The 15,592-nt window shown below is 41.0% G+C and overlaps 1 pseudogene; it reads right to left on the reverse strand.

Moving 5' to 3' along the window:
* The window catches only part of LOC138805376 (GATA zinc finger domain-containing protein 1 pseudogene), a 52,906-nt pseudogene extending 40,904 nt beyond the window's left edge, over nt 1–12,002 (reverse strand).
* Between the last annotated feature and the right edge of the window lie 3,590 nt (nt 12,003–15,592).

The following is a 15,592-nucleotide window of genomic DNA, read 5'->3' on the forward strand; positions in this document are numbered from 1 at the left end:
TACTGAATAGGCTGTCTTTCTCCCTTATCGAACATTAGGTTGTTATAGATATGTGGGATCATTTCTGGGTTTTCAATTCTATTCCATTGGTCCTGAGGTCTCTTCTTGTGCCAGTATCAAGCTGTTTTGATAACTATGCCTTTGTATTAGAGTTTGAAATTTGGTATTGGCATTCCTCCAGCACTATTCTTTCTGTTAAGGATCGTTTTTACTATTCAGGGTCGTTTATTGTTTCATATAAATTTTTGGATTGCCTCTTCTACTTCCATGAAAAATGGGGTTGGAATATTGATGGGTATCACATTGAATTTGTAGATAGCCTTGGGAAGTACTGCCATTTTCACAATGTTGATCCTTCCAATCCAGGAGCATGGAAGGTTTTTCCACTTTCCTTTTTCAGGTTTTAAAAGTTTTCATCATAGAGGTCCTTCACTTCTGTGGTTAAGTTAATTTCTAGGTAGTTTTTTTTGTGGGGCTATTATGAATGGAGTTGCTTTCCTGATTTCAGCTGCACTCTTCTCAATGTTGGCATACAGAAAAGCCATCAATGGTAGGTATATTTTCTTATGACTTTGACATGTAAGTAAAAAGGTAGTGTTGATTTTGGAGGCATAAGTTGATATAAGTACGATGGTCAATTGCCTATGGATAGATTAATCAAGTCCAAGGTTTGTAGGACTAAATTGAGATTAACATATTTTAGTATGATTGGATACAGTATTTGTTAGGTGGAGCAGAACCAATAATTAGCTGGTTAGTCAGGGGATAGAGAAAGGATCCATGTGCCTCTGAGAGGAGTTTTAAAGTTAGAATTTAAGCGAACTCAGTGATTAGATTTGTGCTTTAGAAAGATCATTTGTATCCATGTGGTTATTTCTTTAGTAAGATTTATATGTGAAAGCAAATAAATTGATTGTGAAATAACTCCAATACAATGAGACTATTTACAGAAACAAAAATAGGTTGGACACTAGGAAAAGAGAAACATATTTTGGGTCCTGACACTGTCAGAGAGATAAGGTATAGGAAAGAGAAGTTGTGAAGATACAAATTAGATGTGAAAAATTATGTGTATCTGAAATCACTTGGCTTGTAAGACTTAAAATTTGTGTTTTTGTGAACACTGAGTTACCCAAGAATTAGAGTCACCATATTTATCTTTGTAAGCTCAGTCTCTTGTACTTATTATGTTCATAAAATGTTTTCCTCTGGGCTGAAAATAGCAGTGATAAGCATAGATGTGAGCTGTCCCTATAGAGGCTTAATGGTCAATTAAAATCAGATAAATCAGGAACCATGGCTTGAACAGCTTTTGGCTTTTTATTCCAATCAGTAGTCATTGGATTGCACCACCAGCAAATTTATTGCTATTGGGGGGGAGGGGCAGAATCAAACCTTTCAGGCACTGAGAACCTCAAATAAAAATGCTCTTCTGTTAGATCTACTGAGAGTGAACTTTTGGGCAGTGGGCTAGTGAATTCCTTCAGAGATAATCAGATGGCAGGTACAATACATGTTTGCCCCAGGAGACCCCTCATCTCATAGGGCAGTGGTGCACTGAAGAAAGAATGTAATTCTTCATTCTTCACATTAAACCTTTCCACATTTTTGGCCTGTATGCCATTGCATGTGTGTTTTCATCTTCTTCCAGATTTCATACATTTTTCTTGAACTGGTATTTATATATTTTAAGATGCAATTCAGATTAGCTTAATTACCCTTCACTCTTTTCACATTGCCTTATAAACATAGTATTTTTGAGTTTGGTAACAAATGACAGTGTATATAGCATGGTTACAGGGCTTATGCCCATGAACACATTATTATTATCAACTTTTCCATGGACTTTCCAGAAACATGTCTTATGGATAAATGATTAAAGGTAAGAGAAACCTCATTAAAAAAACAGAAACAGGAGTTATTTTTCTTTCATTGTCCTTTGTTTTCTGAGATCATACATTTTCCCAGTGATCTAATATTTTAATTTCTTATTTTTATGTAAGCTACTAACATGTTAATTTATTTATGTTTTGTTGGTAATGGGGTTTGAATTCTGGGCATTGGTGCTTTCCCTCAGCTCTTTAGCTCCATGATAGGGTTGTACCATTTGAGCCTCAGCACCATTTCTGGTTTTCTGGTGGTTTATGTGAGATAAGATTCTCAGGGACTTTCCTGCCTGGGCTGCCTTTGAACTGCAATCCTCAGAGCTAGGATTACAGGTGTGAGACACTGGCGCCTGGCTTAACATTTTAGTTTTTATAAGAATTTTTCTTCAAAAATGTAGAAAGAAATAGAAAATAAGGTGAATCATTCAAAAAAGTAAGGGATTTTTAAAACCTAATGGGCCTTTGTAAACGTTAACCGATATTTACATTATGTAGCCTAGTGTAATAATGGTAGAAATAAATAAAAAAAGTAACTATGAAGTTACCATATACAGAAATAAAAACAAGGAACTCATGGATCATAACTTATAGTCTGGTAGACATTAAGATGTGTTAGATCTGAATGATATGAAAATGATTATAGAACAACTGGTGGGTGTGATTGATTATATATACCTTTAAATGCTTATATGAGAAAATAAAACCTGAAAATCAATGGACAAGGCAGCCAACTAAAGAATTCATGAAAAGATGAACAGTGTATGAATAAATGAAATAGAAAATAATGATACTAAAAGTTTATGATGTCAGAAGGTTTATTTTTTTTTTTGTAACATTGGTATTTGATTCAGCTAAGCAAGTGCTCTTCCATCTATCAATACTCCCAGAATTCTTGTGATTTAGTTATTTTCTGGATAGGGTCTCCTGATTTTATACATGATCCATAGTACTCTCATCTCGGCCTCCCACTTAGCTGGGATTAAGACATGCCACGCAGTGCATTCTCTGAAATGGTGTCTTAACTTTTTACTAGGCTAGAATTTAATCACAATTTCCCTGATCTCTGTCTCCTGAATCACTGGGATTACAAATGCATATTATCATGACCAGCTTCAAAAGTTAATTTTTTTGAAAAAACTAAAAAAATAATTTTGCCAATCATTCCAGAGTATAAGATGAAAGGCAGAATGCTATCTGACAACTCTGTGAAGTTATCAAATTTTGATGACAAAATTGAGTCAGAGAAAAATGTAGTATAGACTTATAGGCCAACCTCAATTGTAAACATAAATGAAAATTTTTGAAAAAGTATAATATGTACTTGAAAAAGTAACAATATGTAGAAATGAAATATATTATAATGAAATTAATGATACCCTATCCTAGAAATGTACTGTCTTTGCTTAATTTTTGTTTATGTAACATTTATATACACTAATGTATTTATAAGATGATTTCTTTGTTGTTTTATATGTCCCTCCCCCACAGTATAACCCCTGTTTTCACAGTATTTGATATTGGTATAATTTGGGGAGGGGAAGGAAAAAAACAAATTGTTTAAATAGGAATCCAGGTGGACTCATTGCAACAATGAGATGTACAAAACATTATGTCAAAAAACGAACTTTACAACTTGGGGAGGGGGATAGAGGTGGGGGAGATGGGAGGGCAAGGATAGTAAGGGGAAAAAAGGAGGAGGCAACAATGCTTGATAAGAAATGTACTGATTACCTTGCTCATGTAATTGTAACCCCTCTATATGGTATTTTCACAATTAAAAAAAATTGTAATCATATGATAAAAGAAAAACTAATATTCATTTAAGATAATGTATAAATTTATATATAGATATAGACATTGATAAAGTAATAAAGGATGTAGAGGAATTGCCAATGTTAAACTTAATAATTAGTAGTGAAATATTAAACGAATCCACGTTAGAGACAGAAAGAAAGCAAAGATGTCTACTCCTATTTGTTTAACCATGATTTCTGAATTGCTGGCTGGTATAATAAAGTTAGGAAAGCAAAAAATATTACATTTACTGATAATGAAAAAATACTATGTCAATGATATAATTATTAGAGAAATACAAAAAGCACAAAGCAATGAACATATAAACCGATAAAAAGCATGGATGTCAAACCAAAAATTTGATAACTAATAGTCAGTTGTCTTTCCAAATATCAGAAAAAATATAAAATGCATGTCATGTAAACTTTAAAAAAAGAGAAAGCACTTAGAATTAAATCTAGTAAACTCTGCAATTTCCAATACCATTTGCCAGACTGATATTACTCATGTCCCCTTCGTTTGGAGACAATGTTATGTTTTTGTTTTCATTGATACTTTTCTCATTTCTCATTCCATGCCATTCCATCAAGTGGAGAAGCAACTAAACATTTCAGATTTCACTTCTTAGAAATTTTTAGTCACATGGGAATTCCATAACTATTAAAATGTAATAATGACCAGGCTGCAGTGGCTCATGCTTGTAATCCTCTCTAGTTAGGGAGCTGTGGATCTGAGGATCACAGGTCAAAGCCACTCTGGGAAGAACAAGAATTCTTATCTTGAATCAACCCAAAATCAAAACAGAAGTGAAGATAGGGCTCAAGTGGTAGAGTTGCTAGGAAAAAGGATACATCCCCTAGAGATCAATTAACTAAAATCTCATTTACCCTAAAAAATTTTTAACTGTGACCAATATGGTTTTGCAGCAGCTGAAATACATGTTTAAGTAACTTGAACCCAAAGTCCTGGCAAAAGACCTTCAAGAAAGCAGGTTCTGGTAAGGACCTTATAATAAGTATTAGTACATATTATTATATGCTTGTATTCTCTCTTCTACAGGACTGTAGTGGTTCCCGCTAGCGGTGTCAAGATTTATCAACAGCTGGAAAAACCAGTTCTTTAACTCAGCCATAAATAGAAAGTAGACCTGGCAAGAACCCAGCAAGTTCAGGTCCTTGAAATCCTGAAAATCAGTTTTTATCTTACTTATCCACTATTGATAATTACTCAATTCAGGGAGTAAGACAAACTCATACAGACGAAATAATTCTGACAAGGCTAGATGTTTTAGTGTAAGTCATTGAATGGCAGCAGGCTCCATTTGAGAGACAGCAACTCAGTATGATCCTGTTATTGAAAAACAATGTGTGGCTCCTTTACCTTATAATTCCTTCCAACATGATTGGAAACTAGTGATAAAACATCTCCATGAATTGTTGAAGTCGATTAGCCAAAATTTTGTTAAGAAGTTTGCATCAATGTTCTTCAAATAATGGGTCTGTAGTTCTCTTTCTTTGATGAGTCCCTACCTGGTTTTAGTATGAGGATTATGATGGCTTCATAGAATGAGTTCGTTAGTGAACTCTCTCTTTCAATTTCATTGAAGAGTTGGAGGAGTATTGGTGTGAGCTCTGCTTTGAAGGCCTTGTAGAATTCTGCAGTAAATCAATCTGGTCCTAGGCTTTTCTTAGATATGAGGTCTCTCTAACCATAAAAGAAATGCAAATCGAGACAACATTGAGATACCACCTTACCCCAGTTAAAATGGCTACAATCAAGAACTCTAATAACAACAGATGCTGGAAGGATGTGAACAGAAGGGAACCTTACTGCATTGGTGGTGGGAGTGTAAACTTGTTCAACCACTTTGCAAAGTAGTATGGAGGTTCCTCAAAAGGCTCCACATAGAGCTCCCCTATGACCCGACAATCCCACTTTTGGGCATTTACCCAAATGATCACAAACAAGACCATACTAAAGCTACCAGCACAACTATGTTTATTGCAGCATTATTTGTTGCCATATCTAAAATATGGAACCAACCCAGATGCCCCTTAGTAGATGAATGGATCAAGAAAATGTGGTATATATACACAATGGAATTCTATGCCTCCATCATAAAGAATGACATTTCCTCATTTGTTAGGAAATGGAAAGACTTGGAAAAAATTATATGAAGTGAAGTAAGCCAGGCCCAAAGAAACTTTGGTCCCATGGTTTCCCTTATTTGCAATAACTACTATATGTCTGAAACAAGCAGAAAAGGTCAGGTAAGTTGATACTAGGTGAAACGAACCCCAAGACAAGTATTCAAATGTTTTTTTTCTTTCTTGCGATTGTTTCTAAAATATTTATAAGATGATTTCTCTGTTGCTTTGTATGTCGCTCCCCCATGGTATAACCCCTGCTTTCATTATATTTGATGTTGGTATAATTTAGGGAGCAGAAGGGAAAAAACAAATTGTTTAAATAGGGATACAGGGGGACCTATTGCAACAATGAGATGTACAAGACGTTATGTCAAAAAATGGCCATTACAACTTTGGTGGGGGAGGGGCAAAGGCAGAGGGGGGGAGGTGGGAGATGGGAACGAGAAACAAAGGAGGAGGCAATGCTTGATAAGAAATGTACTCATTACCTTGCCCATGTAATTGTAGCCCCTCTGTACATTATTTTCACAATATAAATAAATACTTAAAAAGTATGAAGCTAATTATATACAAAATTGCTAAATAAAATATTTGTTAATCAAAAAAACAAAAATTATCTCCATGGTGCTTTCTCTGATTCCCTGCACCAGGAAATGGAAATGTTACATTCTTTATTACCTAAAGTAAATGAGCTTCAAAGCTATATTTATCAATCAGTACTCAAGAAACCACAAAAGCGTCTTAATTGGCTAAACCTTGAAAATTTCTTTTCTGAACTGAATCTTTACATATTTGGGTTATATGCTATGGGAATAATTGTTCTTATTGTTTCAGTCTTTCAAGTAATATGTGATGCTATATCCTGAACAGAACAGAACAGAATAGAATGAAGATGATCATACTGCTTTCTTCACAACAACAAATGGCTGTTTTCAAAATGAAAACAGGAGATATGTGTAACCCTATATCCTCATGAGAACTATGCTTGGGAGCAGGAAGTATGAGTGCACATGGAGTGTCCCCGATACCAGCAGGAAAGTACTGTTGGTATGAATGTTTATCCAGTGTCTGAGTAAAGACTCAAGATTCCTGCTGCCTATTTGATTTTCTGCAATAATCCTGCCAAAAGATAGGACAAATGGCTGAGTGTACTTATCTGACTACATCCTATATCCTGTTAACAGTCCTTTGGAATGAGACTTTTGATCTGCAACCAAGACCTTTCCCAAGAAAGTGTTTTAGCCCCTAAAAAATGTGGGGGTGGAAAAGACTCCAGTTGGAACATGTCTGCTGATTAAACTCATTTCTTCTGGGCAATATATTGTTTCATGAGTAATTCTTCATCCTTCATCACAGCATTCTATGGACAGAACCATCACTCTGGTGGAAAAGTGGACATATATTTAAATAGTCCTATCATAAAAACAGTCTTAAGAAACAGAAACATAGAAACAGAAATAAGCTTCTTCTTCTTATCGGAGAATCTCAAATTAAATCAGAGCACCTGTTGGACTGAAGAAACTAAACAATATATACTCCAGAAAGGGCTTTCCAGCAATGGGAGTCACAGGTGTATAATTGTTTAGAACAGCAACGGCATTGACTAATAAAATTGAAGATGGGCATACTTTTGAATCAACCATTTAAATGTTAGATCCATCTTCCTAACAAGTATACAAGAAGACATGGGCAATGTGGCTGCATTATTGCTAAGGATAAAAGAACAGTAAATGATGTAAATATACAATAGTATGCATGAATACATGATGGTGTATTCTTATACTTAGACAATGGAATATTACATAGCAGAGAAAATAATCTGTAGCCATTGAGATCACTATTGGTAAATCATAATGATACAATGTTTAGTGATAAAAGCAAGTTGCAGAAAAGCATATTTGGTTTCATTCTATTTATATAAACTCTCCAAAGACATGAAGAAAAGCAAGGGAATGGGAAACAATTCAGGATAGGGATGATCTCTGGATTGGGGTTTGGGTGCTGTTGGGTTTAGGAAGGTATTAGAGGCATATCTTCAAAGACTGTAAAAATTCTTGTTGCTTAATATTTAAACTAAATGGTGAGTATCAGATGCTCATGGTACCATTTGTTACATGTTTTTATATGTGGTACTTTATAAATTATTTTTTAAAAACCCAAAGAATATTTGGTCAAAACTTTGCAATGTTTATAGCTTAATAACTTCTGTCTGCATTTGGAAAACTAGTTATTACTGCTATTTTATTTGACCACCTGCAATTTAGGGACAAAAGTTTGGTTAGTGGAAGAAATATTCCTACATTGTTGGACTTGCAAATGGAGGATGAGTAGAAACTAGTATTCTGCACATGGGAAATAGTTGGAGAACGGGCAAATCGTGAGGTAAACAAGAATGAAGTTGACTTAAATGTCTCCTGAGCAATGCCAAACTGCTAACTGATTCTCTATGAGCCACCATCATCTGCATTCTCAACTAGTGCCACTAAAAGCATCTTGGAGAAAACAGCAGTTTCTGTTCAAACTCAGTTCAAAAATGCCAAGTCATAGCTTCAGAGAGTTTGTGAACTAGGCTTGGGTTCATATCCTTATTCCATCTTTAGTTAGCTGTTGCACTCTTGGAAGTCATTTATTCTGTGCCTCTACTTATTTAGTTTCTTTTTTCTGTCTTTGTTTTTTGTTTTGGTCAGTAGTGGGGCTTGAAGTGTAGGGCTGGGCACTGTCTCTGAACTCTTCAGCTCAAGGCTAGCACTCTACCACTTGAGCCACAGCACCACTTCTGGACTTTTCTGTTTCTGTGGTGCTGAGGAATCGAACCCAGGGCCTCATGCATGCAAGGTAAGCACTCTACCACTAAGCCACCTTCACAGACCCACCTCTACTTTCTAATATATAAAAAGGCATAATAGTTTTTGTCTCATACACTGATATTTTATATGAAAAATAGTATGCAGTAGCTCTCTTATACATGTTGATTACATTGTAAAAGCATAATTTAAAAGAATATCTAAATGTTAAATTACTCCTGTGGGACACTTGGGGAATGGTTCTGAATTCTGAGTTCCAGAGACAGGTCATTGCTCTTATCATGTGGTTGGGGTCTTGCTCTCTCTCTTTTTCACACACACAAATTATATTAACACGTGGAAGCTTTAAGTAACACACAAAAAATAAGTGAAAACTAATATGAGCATTGAGAAAAAGCCTGTGATAACCTAGAGATGGGTAGAGAAAGCTATGACTCAACACCAGGGTTTGTTCAGATATTAGTTATCTTCTGGGCTTAATTTCACTTAAATGTCATAAAATTTATTTCTGTAATTAAATTAATATATATGTTACTTTATAATATGATGTATATACGTAATTTTATTCTATAATCAAAGTAATATAATATATATATATATACTTTAAGTATATATATATAAAGTATATACTTTAACATAATAGATGTTATTTTAATTATGAATTAATATAGAAAAAGTAACACACATATAAAGTATATAACCAATTCCTTTCAGGTTTTTTTTTTTGGCAGATATGGGGATTGTACTCAAGGCCTTGGCTCTGTCCCTGAGCTTCTATGTGCTCAAGGTTAGCACACTACTACTTGAGCACCATTTCTGGCTTTTTCTGAGTAGTTTATTGGAGATTAAAGTCAAATGGACTTTTCTGCCCGGGCTGCCATTCAGGCATGATCTTCAGATCTCATCCTTCTGAGTAGCTATGATTATAGGCATGAGCCACTGGCACCCAGCTTAGCTTTCCACATTTTTGAATAGATATTGTGTGTGTGTGTGTGTGTGTGTGTGTGTGTGTGTGTGTGTGTGTGTGTGTGTGTGTGTGTGTGTGTGTGGTTGCAATCATAATTTGTATACAGATTTGCTTTTTGCAGTTAATAGCATGTCAAAACATTAAAAAATACTAAGTGATATATAATGCACCTTTATTTAACAGATACATAATGTGAATATTGAAGTAACTTCCAAATTTTTACTATGAATGACCTTGCTTTTGGAATTGTTTCAAAGGAATTTTACTGTAGGACAAACTTGGTTTCAAAAAGAAGAATAAACTTTCATAAAAATTCAAATATTCAAATATTCTCAGGTCTCTTTGTGTCCATCATTTATCACTTCTGATTTTGATCAGATTCTATCTGATGTGTGGCTTGCATATGTTACAGCATACTGGTAAAAACTTCATTTGAACCAAGTAATACTACAAGGGGAGAAAGATATACAATGAAAAAGCAAATGAAGGCAATCTATTTAAAAATGCTTATAATCTAGGTGTTGGTGATTCATGCTTGTAATTCTTGCTAGTTAGGAAGCTAAAAATTGAAGAACTGAACTACAGCTACACAGAATGATGTGCACCTATCATTCCCATGTAGAAGCTGACATTGGGCAGATCTCAATGCTAAGCCAACCCAGAGCGAAAATGTCCAGAGATTTTTTTGTATAGAGGGAAGCTGGATACAGTAGTGAATAGCTAGAGATTACAGAAACCTTAGAAGTAGGTGGATGGCAGCTCAGGTGCATATTTTGCAGAAAATAGGACCCTAAAACTATCCAACAAAGAACAGTGCTATAATTATGGGTTTATGGGATCATGGCAGTCTTATAAACATAAGGCCCTGAGTAAAACCCCCAAAGACTGCCAAAATCATGAGCATCATAATAAATAAAAATGTATACCGACTTATGAATGCATTCACTCCCTAAATGCTTAAATTATGCTCCATTTGGACTTTCGTTTAGTGGGCCTTGGTACTGTTATCTTAGCTCTTGTGTTCAAGACTGGCTCTCTACTACTTGAGTCAGAGTTCCATTTCTGCTCAGGTTCCTAATTTGAAAAGATTATGCTAATTTAATATTGCAACTTTCACCATCAGGCCTCTCTTCAAACTGCATTTCAAGCTGGAAGGGAGAGGGTTTGAGAAAGGAAATCAAATTTTGCTGCAGGTCAAAATAATTTTCCAAAATGCACAGTTTGCCATGGACTCAGCAAGTCTTCATCAGAGCAGAGGGGCTAATGTGGCACATTTCCACTCCCATCAGGTGATCAGGGAGAAGCTGAAGTAACAACAGATGGAGCTTGGGACTGAAGACTGCAGGGTGGACACTGGAGATCCAGAAATCCATGGTACTTCATGCTGGCATCAGACAAGCTACCATCGAGTAATCCTCTGCTGAGAGACTTCCCCAAGTCTGAATGTCTGTCAAGCAAAATTTAAAACATGTTCCAAATCCTCTTCCTAGATGAATGGCTTGGAGTGAGGGTCAACTTGCCATCCTGCTTTGTCTGGTTTCATGAGGCAGCAGCATACATTATCCAAACTGATGCAAAAGAATTAATTCTAAGACAATGCTTAAAATTAGGCATTTTTACTGTTATGACTGTACCTTAACTATGGCATTAGGGATTTGTAATTTGAAAACTATAGTGCCAATATCCCAATGCTGTCTGCAAACCACTTTATGTACTTTTGCCACTTGGAAGAATCTTCTTGTACCCAATTGTTCACTCTGGAAACAGGAGAAACACATCTGGTTTCACCCTCAGGGAGACCTTCAGGCCGGGTAAGGTGGCCTTGCAGACAGCTGGGACAAGGGGACAGGTAGGTCCAGCCCACTGGGGAAAGCACTTCGTGGTTCCCCTTTAAAACCTCCGGCTTCACACATGGAGGGCCTTCCTGAAACCCAGAGCTCTCCCTTGCGGTGCGATCCTCTGTGGCTGTTGGGGGCTCCAGGCCATCTTTTTGGCCAGTCCCACCTGAGAGCTTCCCTAGCAAACATCTTCTGCAGGAATGGTGGACACACACACAAACACCCCCCCCCACACACACACACGGCATCACATGGCCCCATGGCCTGGCTCAGAGCAGCTGGGGCTGAACTTTTTCCTATCAGCTCCTTCAGACCCAGAGACACTTTGCTGGCCCAGTGAAGCAGGAGGCCAGGCTGGCTCCAACACCGCTTCATGTCTGTTGCTCATCCTGGAAATTTCCACTGCCATCAAACCTACGTGGCTTTATCCCCACATGTGCAGAGCTGGGGCTCCCTTTCTGTGTCTGATTCTTAAGGCTACACCAAAGTGTGTCCAAGTCATCCCCTCCCAGCCTCTGCACTTCTGCCAGGCAGGTGTCCAGGGTCACTTTTCCATCGTTCATGTTTGTTTTCTCTGCTGCAAAGAGCCTGGGGTGGGGGCACCTGAGAGTCTGGCAGAGGGGGTTTCAGTAGATCTCAATATAAACCTGCAGGCACAACGTTGAGCATCATGGAAGCCATGATGTACAGGCAGAGGAAGTTGATGCTCAGTCACCAATCCAGGTGGAAGAAGATGAGCAGCGTGCGGGTAAGCCACTTGCAGAAGACCCCATATGAGCAGGGAGCAGCTGAGTGGGACATCCGGACAGCCAGGCCCAACAGAACTGCCAGATAGGAACCGGTGCTTCCATGGCCCACTTGTCCATCAGCCCTTCTTCCCTCCCTCCCTTGCTCTCTAAGCCGCTTTGCCCAGGCCTTCACCCCAGATCTGGGATGTGCTCTGGGAGACAGGGAGGAAGGTGGCAGGGCCCGTGGGCTTGCAGACCACCTGGTAACCAAGTCCATGCATCAAGCTTCCTTTGGGCAAGACAAGTTTTTATAGGCAAGCTACATACCCCTGATAAATGATAGCAATACACAAAAGCATCCATGTCTCCAACCTCCCAAAGCTATTTTATCCGTGTAAAAAGAGCTCATAAAAATCTCAAAGATGGTAACATCTTTTTCTAAAAAGAAGCAAGGAACAATTCCCATGAGGAAAAAAAAAAACCTCACATACCAAGAATGTTTGTTGAACTCAGCATGTTTACTATATTTATAAATAAAAATATCCTATATATATTTTATGCATACAATGCACCATAAATATTAGTCTGATATTTGTTCAACAAAGGTAGGGCTGTAAATTTGACTGTTCTGAGCTTTCTAATTTGTGTTTATGTATTTCTGTCTCAGTGGATTCAAGCTATTAACCACAAAGTCACATCTGTGATTTACGCTTGCAGCCTAGAGCAATGACAGCCTCCATCATCCTCAAACATGTGCTTACAACACACACTGTGGCCATGTTCAATCTAAAAAATAGAACCCTTTCTTTTTTTTTTTTTTTTTTTTTTTTGGTCGGTCCTGGCGCTTGAACTCTGGGCTTGGGCGCTGTCCCTGTGCTCTTCAGCTCAAGGCTGTCCCTGTGCTCTTCAGCTCAAGGCCAGTGCTCTACCACTTGAGCCACAGCACCACTTCTGGTTTTCTAGTGGTTTATTGGAGATGAGTCTCAAGGACTTTCCTGCCCCGGCTGGCTTTGAACCGTGATCCTCAGATCTCAGCCTCCTGAGTAGCTAGGATTATAGGCATGAGCCACCAGCGCCCGACTGAGCCCTTTCTTTAAAATAAACTAAATCCAACCAGTTTGGAATCCTAACTACTTAAAAGCCTGAGATCCAGAAGATCACAGTTCAAAGCAAGCTGGGGCAGAAAACTCTACAGGGCTTGCACTCCAAAATAGCCAGCAAAAAGCAGAGCTCGATATGTGGTTCAATCTGGACCAGCCCAGGCCAGGCTCACAGAGCCTTGTCCAAGACAGGGCAGACTGGACCAGCCCAGGTCCAGCCTCACGAGCCCTGAACAAGACAGTGCCGCCTGGACCGACATGGGCCTGGCCTGGGCCAGCCTCACAGAGACCTGTCCAAGCCAGCTCCTCCTGGACCAGCCTGGGGGCAGCCTCAGGAGCCCTGTCCAAGACAGCCCCACCTGGACCAGCATGGGCCAGGCTCACACAACCTTGTCCAAGCCAGCTCCTCCTACACTGGCCCAGTCCAGCCTCACAGAGACTTGTCTAATCCAGCTCCTCCTGGGCCGGCCTGGGCCAGGCTACCATTCCTGTCCAAGCCACCACCACTAGGACCGGCGCAGGCTAGCCTCACAGAGCCCTGTCCAATCCACCACCTCCTAGACTGGCCCAGTCCAGCCTCACAGAGACTTGTCTAAGCCAGCTCCTCCTGGACTGGACCAGCCAGGCTAACAGGGCCCTGTCCAAGCCAGCGCCACCTAGACTGGCTTGTGCCAGGCTCACAGAGCCCTGTCCAAGCCAGCGCCACCTGGACCAGCCCTGGGCCAAGCTCAAGAGCCCTGTCCAAGCCAGCTCCTCTGGACTGGACCAGGCAGCCTCACAGAGCTCTGTCCAAGCCAGCGCCAACAGTACTAGTCTGCACCAGCCTCACCGAGCCCTGTCCAAGCCAGGTCCTCCTGGACTGGAACGGGCCAGCCTCACAGAGCCCTGTCCAAGCCCGCTCCTCCTGGACCAGCTGTGGCCAGACTCACAGAGCCCTGTCCTAGCTAATTCCTCCTGGACTGGACCAGGCCATGTTCTCGGAGCCCTGTCCAGGACAGCCCCGCCTGAAACCGGCACCGGCCAGGCTCACAGAGTTCTGTCCAAGCCAGCACCATGTGGACCAGCCCGGGCCAGCCTCACAGATCCCTGTCGAAACCAGCTCTTCCTAGACTGGCCTGGTCCAGGCTCACAGAGACTTGTCAAAACCAGCTCCTCCTAGACCAGACCGGACCACCCTCACATAGCCCTGTCCAAGCCAGCTCCTCCACGACTGGCCCTGTCCAGCCTCATAGAGTCTTGTCCAATGCAGCTCCTCCTCGACTGGCCCGGTAAAGCCTCACAGAGCTTTGTCCAAGCCAGCGCCACCTGGACCAGCCTACACCAACCTCACAGAGCCCTGTCCAAGCAGCACCACCTGGACCGGCCTGGGCCAGGTTCGCAGAGCCCTGTCCAAGACAGAGCCTCCTGGACCAGCCCGGGGCCAGCCTCATGAGCCTTGTCCAAGCCAGCACCACATGAACTGGCCCCGGGGCAGGCTAACAGTGTCCTATACAAGCCAGGGCCACCTGGACCGGCCTGGGCCAGCCTCACAGAGCCCTGTCCAAGCCAACTCCTCTGGACTGGACCATGCAGCCTCACAGAGCTCTGTCCAAGCCAATGCCAACAGTACTAGACTGCACCAGCCTCACAGAGCCCTGTCCAAGCCAGTGCCACCTGGACCGTCCTGGGCCAGGATCACCCAGCCCTGTCCAAACCAGTATCACCTGGACCTTACCGGGCCAGACTCACTGAGCTCTGTCCAAGCCATCACTGCCTGGACCGGTACGGGCCAGGCTCACAGAGCCCTGTCCAAGCCAGGGTCACCTGGACCAGCCCGGGGACAGCTTCTTGAGCCCTGTCCAAGCCAGCGCCGCCTGGACCGATGTGGGCCAGTCTCAAAAAGCCCTGTCCAAGACAGTTCCTCCTAGACTGGTCCAGGCCAAACTCACAGAGTCTTGTCCAAGCCAGCTGCTCTTGGAACCAAATGGGCCAGCCTCATAGAGCTCTGTCCAAGCCAGCGCCACCTGGTCCAGCCTGCACCAGACTCAAGGAGCCCGGTCCAAGCCAGCAACACCTGGATTGGCTCAGGCCAGGCTCACAGAGCCCTGTCCAAGCCAGCTCCTCCATGACTGGCCTGTGCCAGACTCACAGAGCCCTGTCCAAGCCAGCGCCACCTGGACCAGCCCGGGCCAGGCTCACAGATCCCTATCAAAGCCAGCTCCTCCTCGCCTGGCCCGGTCCAGGCTCACAGAGCCTTGTCCAAGACAGCTCCTCCTGGACCAGACCAAACCAGCCTCACAGAGCCTTGTCCAAGCCAGCGCCACATGCACTGGCCTGTGCCAGGCT

Source organism: Dipodomys merriami, unplaced genomic scaffold, assembly GCF_024711535.1.
Source record: "Dipodomys merriami isolate MVZ:Mamm:240054 unplaced genomic scaffold, mDipMer1.0.p SCAF_390, whole genome shotgun sequence".
Taxonomy (NCBI): domain Eukaryota; kingdom Metazoa; phylum Chordata; class Mammalia; order Rodentia; family Heteromyidae; genus Dipodomys; species Dipodomys merriami.